The sequence below is a fragment of the Berghia stephanieae genome, chromosome 9 (genome assembly GCF_034508935.2).
Source record: "Berghia stephanieae isolate SIO BIC M18660-M18661 chromosome 9, UCSD_Bste_1.3, whole genome shotgun sequence".
NCBI lineage: Eukaryota > Metazoa > Mollusca > Gastropoda > Nudibranchia > Aeolidiidae > Berghia > Berghia stephanieae.
Genome location: NC_088368.1, coordinates 16406274 through 16419324, shown reverse-complemented (window position 1 = coordinate 16419324; position 13051 = coordinate 16406274).

Sequence of the window (13051 nt, the reverse complement as noted above, 5' to 3'; positions counted from 1 at the left end):
TTTGATAAAATTTTCAAACTCAAAATATCTTAATTTGACCCAGTCAGGGGGATGGGACTTGAAAAAACAAAATTTGATTCTCTATGACTTACGGTTCCAGTTATATTTTTCTGTTGAAATTTTTTTTGTCAATTTTACAGAGAGAATCTGTGATCTCATTGCTGTCTCAAAACCAGCATCTCGCGGCTATCGGGGAAATTTTGAGTTTTGCAGTCAACATGGCCCACTTATTGTTTTCAGTAATTTTGTTTTAATTAAAAAATAAATGGCAAGTGTTGGGTATCATTTTAAAGGTCAGAAAATAAGCTTTATTTTCATATAAATCATTTTCATGTGTGAAAAGTATGGAAAAAATGAAGGATAAATGAAAATGGAAAAAATGAGGTTTTTGTAAAAAAAAAAAAAAAGTGGGGTTTTGATGGCGGGAAAAATATGAGCGAGTGCATCAATTTTGATGAAATTTGGCAGAGATGTTCAATTAATTGTCTATCGATGCATGAAGTATAATTTCGTTATAACATAGTAAAAGCTCTATTTTTTTTTTTTGTATTATTCGAGTCCCAGTCCCACGCCACATCCACCTGACTTAACTGAGCCAAGTTGAGATTTTTGAGTTTGAAAAAGTGCCTACTCTACTAATACTAACACTAATTCAATATTCTGGGGGACAGCGTTCCAAAAATGGAATTTAATTGATTAATTAATTGAAATTGGGCTGGGTTGCCGAAAATTTTACCTACGACCTACGATCTTCTTAGCGATCTACGATTACGATTGTTCACCTGTCGACAATCTCAATCACGTGGCATTTTTTATCAATTGATATTTTATAATTTCTTTTACGATACATTAAAAAAGATGCTACTTTGAAAAATATCACGCATTACCGTTCTTGTATGCATTTATAAATAACTTAGCATTTACGTTAGACACCATTAAGTTTGTAAGCCAAAATTGAAGAAAATTGTTTTTAAATTAATCTCTAGATATTTACCTCAAACCCCAGATACCATATTGGGGAAATATGTGTCTGGCTTCCAATGATTCAACACAATGTACTGTTCAAGGCAGAATGTCACAAATGATTGAAACCACATAATCATTTTACAGCTGGATTTCGCATGGATTGAGACAACAGTCGTTCTTCGGTTTCTGACTGCTTCGATGCGATGGTGGGAATCGGAAATGAAAGTCAGATTGCCGGCGGAAGAGGATGTAGAACAAGTGTTGCCAGGTGCCTTTGCAAAAATCCCTCCAACTTTATGCTAGAAATCGGCCAAAATTCCGCCATTTGATATAAAACACTTATGAACAACAATAATATTGTATTGTCTCAGAATAAAAAAAACATGTTACTAATTAAGCGCTTTTCACCAAATTACAACTGTTTCCTTTTTAAAGGCATGAAGATTCGGAGTTTCGATTTTGTTTTAGCGGGAGTTAGACCACAGACTACTAGGAGTTAGACTGTCGGAGATTGTTTTCATCTTCGTTAATCTGAATTAGGTTGTGTAATATAGATCGAGACCAAGAATACTCACAGTATGTGCTCCTAAAAGTCACTTTAGGGATGAAAAAGAAGAAATAATTAGACTTGATTGCTATAATTTCACTTTTTTTTAAAGGGTATACAAATCATCAAAAATCCGCCATCCGCCAGGCCATTGTTGCCCGCCACGCGATGATAAAAATCCGCCAATTATCCAAATATCTAAAGAAATAGAGAAATTTCATCTTCATCCTCTTTCTCTTCCTGTCTTGGGTTTATACCAACATCGGAATCAGTTGATTTGGATGCGCTTGCTTTTGGTCTTTGGTGTACTGGAGTATACTGTATTGGACTCAAAGCGTTGGATCATACATGTTGTTACAACAACAAAAACAGAAGAAAGAAAAACCCAGAAAATTAATTGAGTAGAAAAGTGCCAGAAGAAATAGATAATGAAAACTACGCAGCGATCCCATGACCCTTCTGTTACAACTCAGCCTGGTCGCGAGAAGGACGCTATACAGTCGACGCCATCCACCACTCAAAAAAAAAAAAAATGGATTCAAATAAAGTGTCTATCTTGAGTCAGTCTCCCGACTTCTTGAGGTCTTGAGTTCAACACACACAAACTCCCCATTGGTCCATCACTGCAAATGTTCGGTTACAGTCCAAGCCAACAGTTAGGCTGAGGAAGTCGGGAGACGGACTCGGGATAGACACTACGTTTAAAACCATTTTTTTTTCCTTTTCTTTTTTTTTTTTTCCTTTGAGTGGTGGATGGCGTCGCGGCCAGGCGGAGTTGTCGTAACAGCGGGGTTGTGGGTTCGAGCCATAGTAGTCTGTGGTTCGAGCCCTCATCGCCGCGAAGTTTTGATTCTCTATTGTCTCCTGACACTTTTCTACTCACTTCATTTCCAGTTGCAACAAAATCTTTGTGACATTTGTTGGACGTCACTTCTGATTCTTACAATGGGCTCCAGTGTAGTCAATTGTAGCCGGTTATTTGGTTTTGTTTTAATGTTGGTAACCAAAGAAAACAACATTTCAACTACTGCTTTGCCAACACGGGTGCTAAGGCATGTCTGTGTATAGTTTGCTATGTATGAGTATGAGTTTATTGGCAATTGCCTAAAAATAAATCTTTGAGTTGAATATATCACGAAATGACTCATTTTGCCCCACATTTCTCGGTATCCAAAGCTAGTTCCTGTTTTGAAAAAGATGGCTGTTATGCCCAATGTACAAAAACTATTTTTCCTCTACTATTCTTCAAACTTTGATATTGACTAATCCGGCATGACAGGAAGAAAGGGCTACTCCTAAAACATTGGTCTTTTTGTCTGATTCAGCATGACGGTCGGGTCCTGAAGATTCTGAAATGTGTTACTGGATGCCGTCATTCGAAGCTCTAGCTGAGAAATTGCTTCTTCTATCACATCTTTACATCTCTTCTTTCCAGATGTTTTACATCACGAATAATTTCCTGGTTTCCTATGCTTGAACTTCGTGATTAAATTTGATCCAAAAGTCTAGGTCTTCTAGAATTCTGTCAATCTTGAGCAAAAAGTGATAAGCATATGTACACAAGATAATGTAAAATTGTAGGTTCTGATACTAAACTTTACCCCAATCATTTGTCAAAACCAAAATTAAGACGCAAACAAGTTTTGGGCTCAGTTCGAAGCTAACTAGCTTTCCTAAGATTTGCAGATAGGCGTTTCAATCTCTTTTTAGCATCCAAATATGATGAACTGGACAATTCAGTTTATTTAAGAGTACAAGAGTAATGGTAATAAATGGTGTTATCTAAAATGTGTTATTGCATTTTTTTAAAACATTAATTTTGAAAATTTCTTAAAGGCGAAAAAAATCCAAAAATAGTCAAAAAATGCAAAATTAAAATAACAATCCAAAGACAAAAATAAATTTAAAAAATACTCAGTTTAGATTATAATAAGTCAACCTGGCATCACCATGAGACGTGCCACATACATTTTGCGCAAATTGACTACTTCTTAAATTTTCCGAGCGAAATGCAAAACTACAATTTACAACCGAAATAAATAAAAAAAAAATTAAAAATCAAGACAAAAACGACGGTTCAGCCCAGCGTGAACAGACAGTTTGTATGAACTTCATGGTTCGGCTTCCTTAGGGTGTAGACAAAACATGAAGAAAATAATAAGAGGGGGAAAAAAACACCCTTTAAACAATGAAACTAAAATTTAGTTATGGAATTAACAGTAATAATAATAATAATAGAATCTAATAATAATAATAATAATAATAATAATAATAATAATAATAATAATAATAATAATAATAATAATAATAATAATAATAATAATGATGATGATGATGATGATGATAATAATAATAATAATGATAACAACAACAACAACAACAACAGCAATAATAATAATAATATAGCGCAGTTTCACGCTTGTGTATTTGTATATAATGTGTGTGTGTGTGTCTAAAACGCTGCCGACAAATTTAATGAAAAAATAAACAAGCCTCATTTTGATCAATGATATTCGGTATAGATAGTATGCGCTTGGCTTAGGAGTTCACAACATTGTCATCCGGAAGTATAACGGACCAACACACAAAACTTTGTGTAACCATGATCGTTTATAGATAGTTCGAAGATGACGTCACTCAGGTCTTTGTTTTTGTTTTTTTGTTTTGTTTTGTTTTTTTTTGCCATCCGCGTTTATGAGTAATTCTTACTAAACTGTAATAACCAGACTATAAACGACCGTGGTTGCACACAGTTTTGTGTGTTGACCAGTTATATTTCCGGATGGCAATGTTGTAAACTTATTAGCCAAGTGCATACTATCTATAGTCAGGTTAATACAGTTTAGTGAGTATTACTCATAAACGCGGATGGCAAAAAAAAACAAAAACAAAGACCTCAGTGACGTCATCTTCGAACTATCTATACTCGTGCCACCTTTCAGAATAGCCGTTTCACGTACCATGTAGTGATTTAAAAGTATAGATAGTTCGAAGATGACGTCACTCAGGTCTTTGTTACTATTTTTTGCCATCCACGTTTATGAGTAATGCTCACTGAACTGTATTAACCAGACTATAAACGTTCATGGATACACACGGTTTTGTGTGTTGGTCCGTTATACTTCCGGATGGCAATGTTATGAGCTTCTTAGCCAAGCGCATCCTATCTATATTGAACATTGTCATACAAATTATATTTACATTAACTACAATTGTCTTAGCTCAGCAAAAGCTAACTTTGACAGGATTATTAAAAGAGCTAATAAATTTACTACAGGATCCATGTCTTTTAATGATTTATATTCAGAACACTGACCAAAGAATAAAAGAACTATCAGGGAAAAGGAAAAGCAAAGCAGCAGGAAGTTGTATCCAAAACAAACAAGGGGAACTGCTATTTGAAGAACAACATATAGAAAGCCGATGGGTAGAATACATAGGCGAACTGTACAATGATCCAAATAGAAATGAACCACCACTGAAATTCAAAGAACCATTAAGCGGACCAAACATCACCAAAAGTGAAATTGAACATGCCATCGAACGAATGAGGGATGGTAAAGCAACAGGCCCTGATGAAATATCTGTAGAGGTATTAAAAGGCCTAGGAGATCTAGCAATTGATGAACTTCACATATTATTCAACATTATATACAATACTGGGAAAATTCCAGAAGATCTCTGTAACTCTATTTTCATAGCAATACCAAAGAAAGCAGGTGCAGTCAGATGCGAAAATTTTAGAACTATAAGTTTAATAAGCCACATCAACAAAATACTGTTGCGTATAATTATCAACAGGCTAAGGAATAAGATTAACCCCGAAATCGCAGAGGAACAATATGGATTCCAACCTGACAGAGGGACAAGGAACGCAATATACCTCCTCCGTGTTTTAAATGAAAGATCTATACAGGTTCAGACCCCACTATACCTCTGTTTTGTCGACTACAAAAAAGCTTTTGATAGAGTACGCCACGAAGAAATACTAAAACAACTGCACTCCATTGGCGCTGATGAGAAAGACCTCAGACTCATGCAAACATTATACTACACCCAGCAGGCATCTATCAAAATCGGAAACTCTACAGGAAATTCCATTCCTATTAAGAAAGGAGTCCGTCAAGGGTGTGTTGCCTCACCAGATCTGTTTAATCTATACCAAGAAACAATCATGAGGGGCATAAATAATATGGAGGGAATAAAAGTAGGAGGTCACAACATAAATAATATAAGATACGCAGACGATACGGTACTCATTGCAACATCAGAAATCCAACTTCAAAAGATTGTTGACAAAGTGGTAGTAGATAGTGAAGCCAAGGGAATGGAAGTGAATATCACCAAAACGGAATGCATGGTAATACAGAAAAACCCCGAAAACAACAACACCTTCAATATAACGATTCACGGCGAGCAACTTACCAACGTAGAAAGTTTTAAATACCTAGGTTCAATAGTGACAACAGATGGAAGATGTAACCGAGACATACGAGCAAGAATAACTCAAGCCAAACAGGCCTTCATGGACCTGGGAAACATTTTGAAAAACAAACAGATGTCGTTCGAGATTAGATTCCGAGTCTTGAAGTGCTACGTGTGGCCAATCTTGTTATACGGATGCGAAAGCTGGACTACAAATGCAGAAACACAAAAGAACATTGAAGCTTTTGAAATGTGGTGCTTGAGAAGGATGCAGAGAATATCGTATACTGCACACAAAACGAACGAAGAAGTGCTAAAACAAACATACCAACAAAGGAAACTAATGCCCTTAATAGTGGATCGACAACTATCCTTTTTCGGACACATAGTAAGGAAAGATAAGAATGAATACCTGGCAAGTTGTGGAAAAATACCTGGTAAACGCGCCCGGGGGAGACAAAGAAAAACACTCAGAGACCAACTGAAGGGCTTCACCAACCTAACAATCCAAGAGCTGTTTGAAAAAGCAAGAGACAGGGAAGAATGGAGAGAGATAATTCATGCAGTATCCGAAGCCTGGACCAGGCATGGAACCTAGAAGAAGAAGAAGAATTCAGAACACTGCTTAAGAAAAATTAGTAATATTTTAGATAAGCCAACTCACCCTTTAAATCTTCAGATGTCTAAGTCGAACAGAAGTGACCGATTGTTGTCTATACGAACAAAAAGTGAAAGACACCTCCGATCCTTTTTACCTTACAGTTGCAGAATTTTTAATAAGGAAAATAATTTATAAATTTTGGTCTACGTCTGTTTTAACTTTGAAACTTGTTCTTTAAAATTACTCCATACCCACAATTTTTTAAACATCAATTTATAAAATCGCTAACTACAACTTTGCTATTGACCTTTTTATTCTACATTACGTGCCATGTAATTTATACTATGTAATTTTTCTCAGTCAATTAACAATTGTATTACACTGTAACTAAATCTTAGCTTTTTACTGATCTTTTTTTCTTAGATGTTGACATCAATATACATTTTCTAGATATTTATATCTTTACACTTTTATCATCTGTATGTCCCTTAATTTGCACTAAGTAATTATTCTTACAGCCTACAATATTATTATACTATATATACCTATTACCAAATGTTACTTTGCCACATTATATTTACGTATATTATGTTTATGTATGTATCATTGTCGGCATTTTATACGTCTGTACAAAAATTTCCTTTTGGATGAATAAAGTACATTATTATTATTATTATTATTATTATTATTATTATTATTATTATTATTATTATTATTATTATTATTATTATTATTATTATTATTATTATTATTATTATTATTATTATTATTATTATTATGACTTACTTGACTTAGATGCCTTTCGCGTCTCGACCGAAAGATCGGGTCGCCTTGGCTGTTTCCAGTATTTCCTGTGTGAGGTGTCTCCAATATTGCCGGTCCTCTGCTAGGGTTCTCAGATTTTCAAGGTCCCCTGCCGTTATGAGACTAATGCTTTGTCCAAGTGTTGTGAGGTTTTTGTTTAGGATCACAGGGAGTGTTGTGATCGGTCTTCCTCTGAAAAGGTTCCCGTGTTTTTGGAAGTATCCCGACATGGCTTGGTTTGCTGGTATGTTTTTGTCCCTGCGTAGTATGTGACCGAAAAGTTGCCATCGTTGTTGTAAAATGTCAAGGGAGATTGGTCTTGGTCATTATTATTATTATTATTATTATTATTATTATTATTATTATTATTATTATTATTATTATTATTATTATTATTATTATTATTATTATTATTATTATTATTATTTACCCCATGCCTATTTATTACATTTTTATGAAACAAATTATAGGTGTAGTATCAAAGCTAATGTTTTTTAGTTTTTAACATGTTGATGGTAGTTGAAAAAAAAAATATCTATGTACATGCTCATTTTTAATACTTTTATCTGTAGGATTGAGTGAGTTAACATAGTCAAGAGGACCTGTCAAAACAATGCGATCAAGGTTATTTTATATATAAAATTGGAGGATTAGACAATGCGCATTTTTTGGACAAGGCTCTTGGTGAGAAACATGACCAATCCAACACAATTATCTTCCTTTGACTATAGTCAGGAGGTATTCCTGTGGCCGGCCTGTCAGATAAACAGCTCTTTTGTAAAAACCTTCCCTTGACGAATGGTATCGCCAGATGTTGCCTAAAATTCCGCCAATAGCTTTTGTTTTCGAATGTTGTACCCTTTAAAAATATTTCTGAGGTCAATGGATGCTTTCACAATACAACCACATTCGAAGAGTGATGTAACAATATATTATGGAACCTTTTACACGTTTCCCCATCACGTGAGTTTTATGTTTATTTCAAACTGTTTTAATGTATTTTGTCTATTTTTGCATGATAATGTTGGCGAATGAACATGATAAATTTTATATTTATTTGAGCTCTCATGAACAAGAGAATGAGTGTATATTAGGCCGACTTTTCATAGACAGCGCATGGCACACAGCACGTCGGGATCAAATCGAGAGGTGGAGCTATTCCATGTGCGTCCTATTTATTTACATGTTGGTCGTGCTTCATACAGAGAAGAGCGTACAGCTCATTAATTTCATCTCTAGTTGAAAGTTCGCGGGTTCAATCAGCCAATTCTTGGTTTGATCCCATAAGTAGTTGAGAGAAGAGAGCCCACACGATAGGTACTCAGTTTGAAAACCATAATATTTTAGTGTCGCTGGATGGCTCAGTGGCTAGTGCGACTGCTTGCTGATCTCTCGGTCTCAGCCAGATGGAGGGTGCCGTGTCAGTTGGATCCAAAGTTTTGTTCGGACACCGCAGAATATATTTTTATTCTCTGTTTTCATCTGGCACTTCTCCATATCCTCAAACGGAGACACGCTAGTTTTCGTTACGGTTGTAATGTGTTGCCTATGAAGGGAGCCTTTCTAATTTCTCGTGGTTCGTTCGTTTTTCTCGTGAACTGTATGCCGTGTGCTGTCTATGGAGGGTCCGCCTTGGGTACATAATATTTACACGCTTTATTGAGCAGTAAAGTTAGGTGCCCCAAACGTAAACAATAACAAGTTGCTAGTGATTTCCGTTAGGGACCGGAATAATTTACGCACAATATAGGTCTCCCAATTTTGTAGTTTGAGTTGTAGGCAATACACTTTCAGTATTGAAAATATGTTTACATAAAATCTAACAGTTGCAGAAATAATAATATAAGGCTAAATTATTATGAAAATCAGGCTCCGAATAATTCTCGTTTTGTTCACACCAGCGCAATAATTTGCTCTGGTCTAAAAATAGATAGACTGTAACTTTTGATAAATTTTAGAAAATTTTACCTTTTGTTCCATAAAATATCCATATCTAGACATTATTTGATGCATGATCGAGTATTTATGAATATGTGTTTCTTTTGCCACCTAACAGCCAAATTTTAAAGGTTATTTTTTTTTCTATTATTTACATTGGAACGTGAGCTGTCAAGACAGGAACATGTGGTTTGCCACGTGCTTCTCGACCTTTGTTTACGTTTGGGGCACCTAACTTTACTGCTTTATTGACTATCACACGTCATCTCAAGTACGGTGCTAAGATCGGCGAAGCCGATACTGCATATCGCCGGAGAGCCTATATGTTTCGTGTATGTTAACAACTCACGAAATCGGTGTCGTGCGTGGCCTTCGTGACTAGAGTAACGAAGGTCACGTGTCGTGTGGAGTTGTCTGAGGACAAATCTTCGTTTTCTCCTCGTCGTTGGTCGATCGTTGTAGGCGGGGAACGTAATCGTTAACTTGCTGTTTATTTGGATGGCCCGCGAAGAGGACCCCCTCCGAAAATATCATCTCATCTCATGTAGTTCCATATCTGAAGCAGACGTCGGAGGTCATCTTCCGCCAAGCTGATCTATCTCTTGCCATTTCTATTAAAGCAGCGCCACCTTTCTCAGCTTCATCTGTCCAAGTTCTTATCCCTTTCAAATAAGTTATTCTTTGTCTTCCTCTTATTCTTTTTCCATTCATCTTTCCAGTCAAGGCGAGTATTTCCAAACCAGGGTGGCGGATAATGTGTCCTAAAAATTCCATTTGGCGTTTGATGATTTTTGTTATCAGTGATCCTTTTCTGTTTGCCATTTCTAAAATTTCTTCATTTCTTTTCCTTTCCATCCATGACACCCTCATCATTCTTCTGTAAAACCACATTTCCACTGCCTCCAGTCTTTTAACCATGGTCTTGTTTATGGTCCAGCTCTCACAACCATATAGCAGCACAGACAGTACATAGCAATCCAGGACTTTGATTTTTGTTTTCATGCTAATATTCCTGTTTTTCATAATTGTATGCAGCTGGTTGAATGCATTCTTCGCCATACCTATTCTTTTCTTTATTTCACAATCTGATTTTCCATTGGATGTTACATTGAAGCCTAAATATTTGAAACATTCAACTTGTTGTATTGTTTGTCCTCTGCTTGTTATTACACAGGCTGGTGGGTTATTATTTTTAGATACCGTCATACATTATGTTTTAGATATATTCAGTTCCAGTCCCATATTTTCACTACTCCTGACTACAACATCCAGTAATTCTTGTAGTTCATGTTCAGATTCTGCCAGTAGAACCGTATCATCTGCATACCTCAGATTTGTTACATTCTTTCCTCCAATACACACCCCCTTCTTATGTTCGATATCTCTTAATATCATTTCACTATAGAGGTTGAATAACTCTGGAGACAAAACACACCCCTGCCTAACTCCTCTTCTAATAGGTGTAAAACTGCTTAGCTCGTTGTCAACACGCATTGCTGCTTCTTGTTCCCAGTACAAATTCCGTAATATTCTTAAATCTTTACCATCAATGTCCAAGGATGATAGAATTTTGAATAGTTTTTCGTGTTGTACTTTATCAAAGGCTTTTGAATAGTCGATGAAACACATATACAGATCTTTATTTACTTCAATACATCTTTCCATCAGCATTGATAATGTGAATATTCCATTTCTGGTACCCTTGTCCTCAACAAAACCAAATTGCATCTCCCCAATTTCAGGTCGTATATTATTTCTTATTCTTAGTAAAATTATCTTCAAAAGAATTTTTGTGAGGTGGCTCATTAGGCTAATAGTTCTGTGTTGTTCACAATCAACTGCCCCTGGCTTTTTTGGTAGTGCTATAAAAATGGATCGTTTCATATCAGTTGGCATTTTTCCTGTGTCATACACTTGATTTAGAAGGTTTGTGATGAATTCAATCCCCCATTCACCCAGGCCAGTCAAGGCTTCAATTGTTATGGCATCAGGTCCTGCAGCTTTTCCATTTTTCATGCTTTTCATGACGTTCCTAACTTCATCTTTCATTATAGAAGGCCCTTCCAGTTCTTTTATCATAGGCATTTCTCCTCGATTATCAAAAAAAAGTTCTTCAATATATTCTGACCATCTGTTTAGAATGCAGACTTTGTCCATGATGGTGTTTCCACGCTTGTCTTTGATGCATCCACTTTTAGCACCTGATTTAGTTTTGTTTGTCACTTCTTTGATTTTCTGATGGAAGAATTTGCCATTTTTTTCTTTGCAGGACATTATATAGTGACATTGTTCATTTATCCAGTCTTCTTTAGCTTCGTTGCATTTTCTTTTTATCTGCCTGTTCAGAGTCTTGTATTTTTCTTCCTGATTTTTGGCCTTTCTTCTCTCATTCATTAGTTCTAATATCTCTGGAGTAATCCATTTCTTCTTCTGCAACTTAAGTGTGGTTGGAACATTTTCTTCTAGTGATGCAGCAACACTGTCTTTAAACTGCTCATATTTCTCTTCTATATCTGTTAGTTCTCCAAGCACTTCAAACTTGTTTCTTACTGATAGTTCAAATTTTTCTTGTATCTTCTGTTCTTCCCGGAGAATGTCTAGTTGGTATTTAGGTTTAGCCTTTGCTCTTTTGCAGATTTTCAATTTAACTCGTATGGGGCATAGCACAGGTATATGATCGCTGTTACAGTCAGCACCCGGCATAGATTTGGCATACAAAACCGAGTTTCGGAAACGTTTGCTGATGAGTATGTAATCTATTTGGTTTCTCACTCCATCTCCAGGACTTTTCCATGTCCACTTCCTTCTATTGTGGTTTGTTGACCAAGTATTTGTGATTGTCAGATCATGTTGACGGCACCATTGAATAAGACGATCACCTCTGTCATTTTTGTCTCCCAGACCATGTGGGCCACAATATCTTCTATTCTTTCTCGGCCCACCTTGGCATTAAAATCGCCCATGATGAGTTTTATGTCTGAAGACTTAAACTGATGCATTGCTTTATCTATTTGTTGATAGAAATTTTCCACTTCTTCATCATCGTGACTGGTGGTTGGGGCGTATATTTGTAAAATATCAAAATCAAAAGGTTTTGCTTGTAGTTTGATTGCCATTACTCTGTCTGATATGGGCCAGAATCCTTTGACTGCTCGAGCCGTTTTATTATATAGTATAATTCCAACTCCCCTTTGGTGTTCTCCTCCTCCTGAGTATATAATTTTACAGTCATCATAATTAAGTTCTCCTGCTCCTTTCCATCTAACTTCTGATAATCCTAAAACATTGATATTCAATCTCTTCATTTCCATAACTACATTTGCTAATTTTCCTTTCTGGTACAGACTTCTTACATTCCATGTTGCTGTTCGTAATGTTTGGTGGTGCACAGTAGCTGGATGACGGTCGAGAGTCACCTGTTCACCTGCATGACTATCTCTACCGGACGAGGCTGTAATCGAGTTGCTCGAAAAACATCCATTGACGTCGTTGACTAGATTCGCTTGGACGGACATCATGACGATCTTGGGATGATACGTCAGTGGTTTCCCGTTGCCTTCTGACGGATTTTTATCTGGTTTACTCCATAGCCTTTTGACCTCCCGGTCATAACCCACAAGGCAGTGGGAGCATTTGGCAGGTTTTAAGGCTCCTCTCATTCACCTTGATAGTCCCTTCATAGAGTACATGAGGCATTTTGTATGTGTAGCTGTGCTGCCAGACTACCCAACCTCACTCTCCACGACTATCGCCAGTTGGTCCGCGGATTT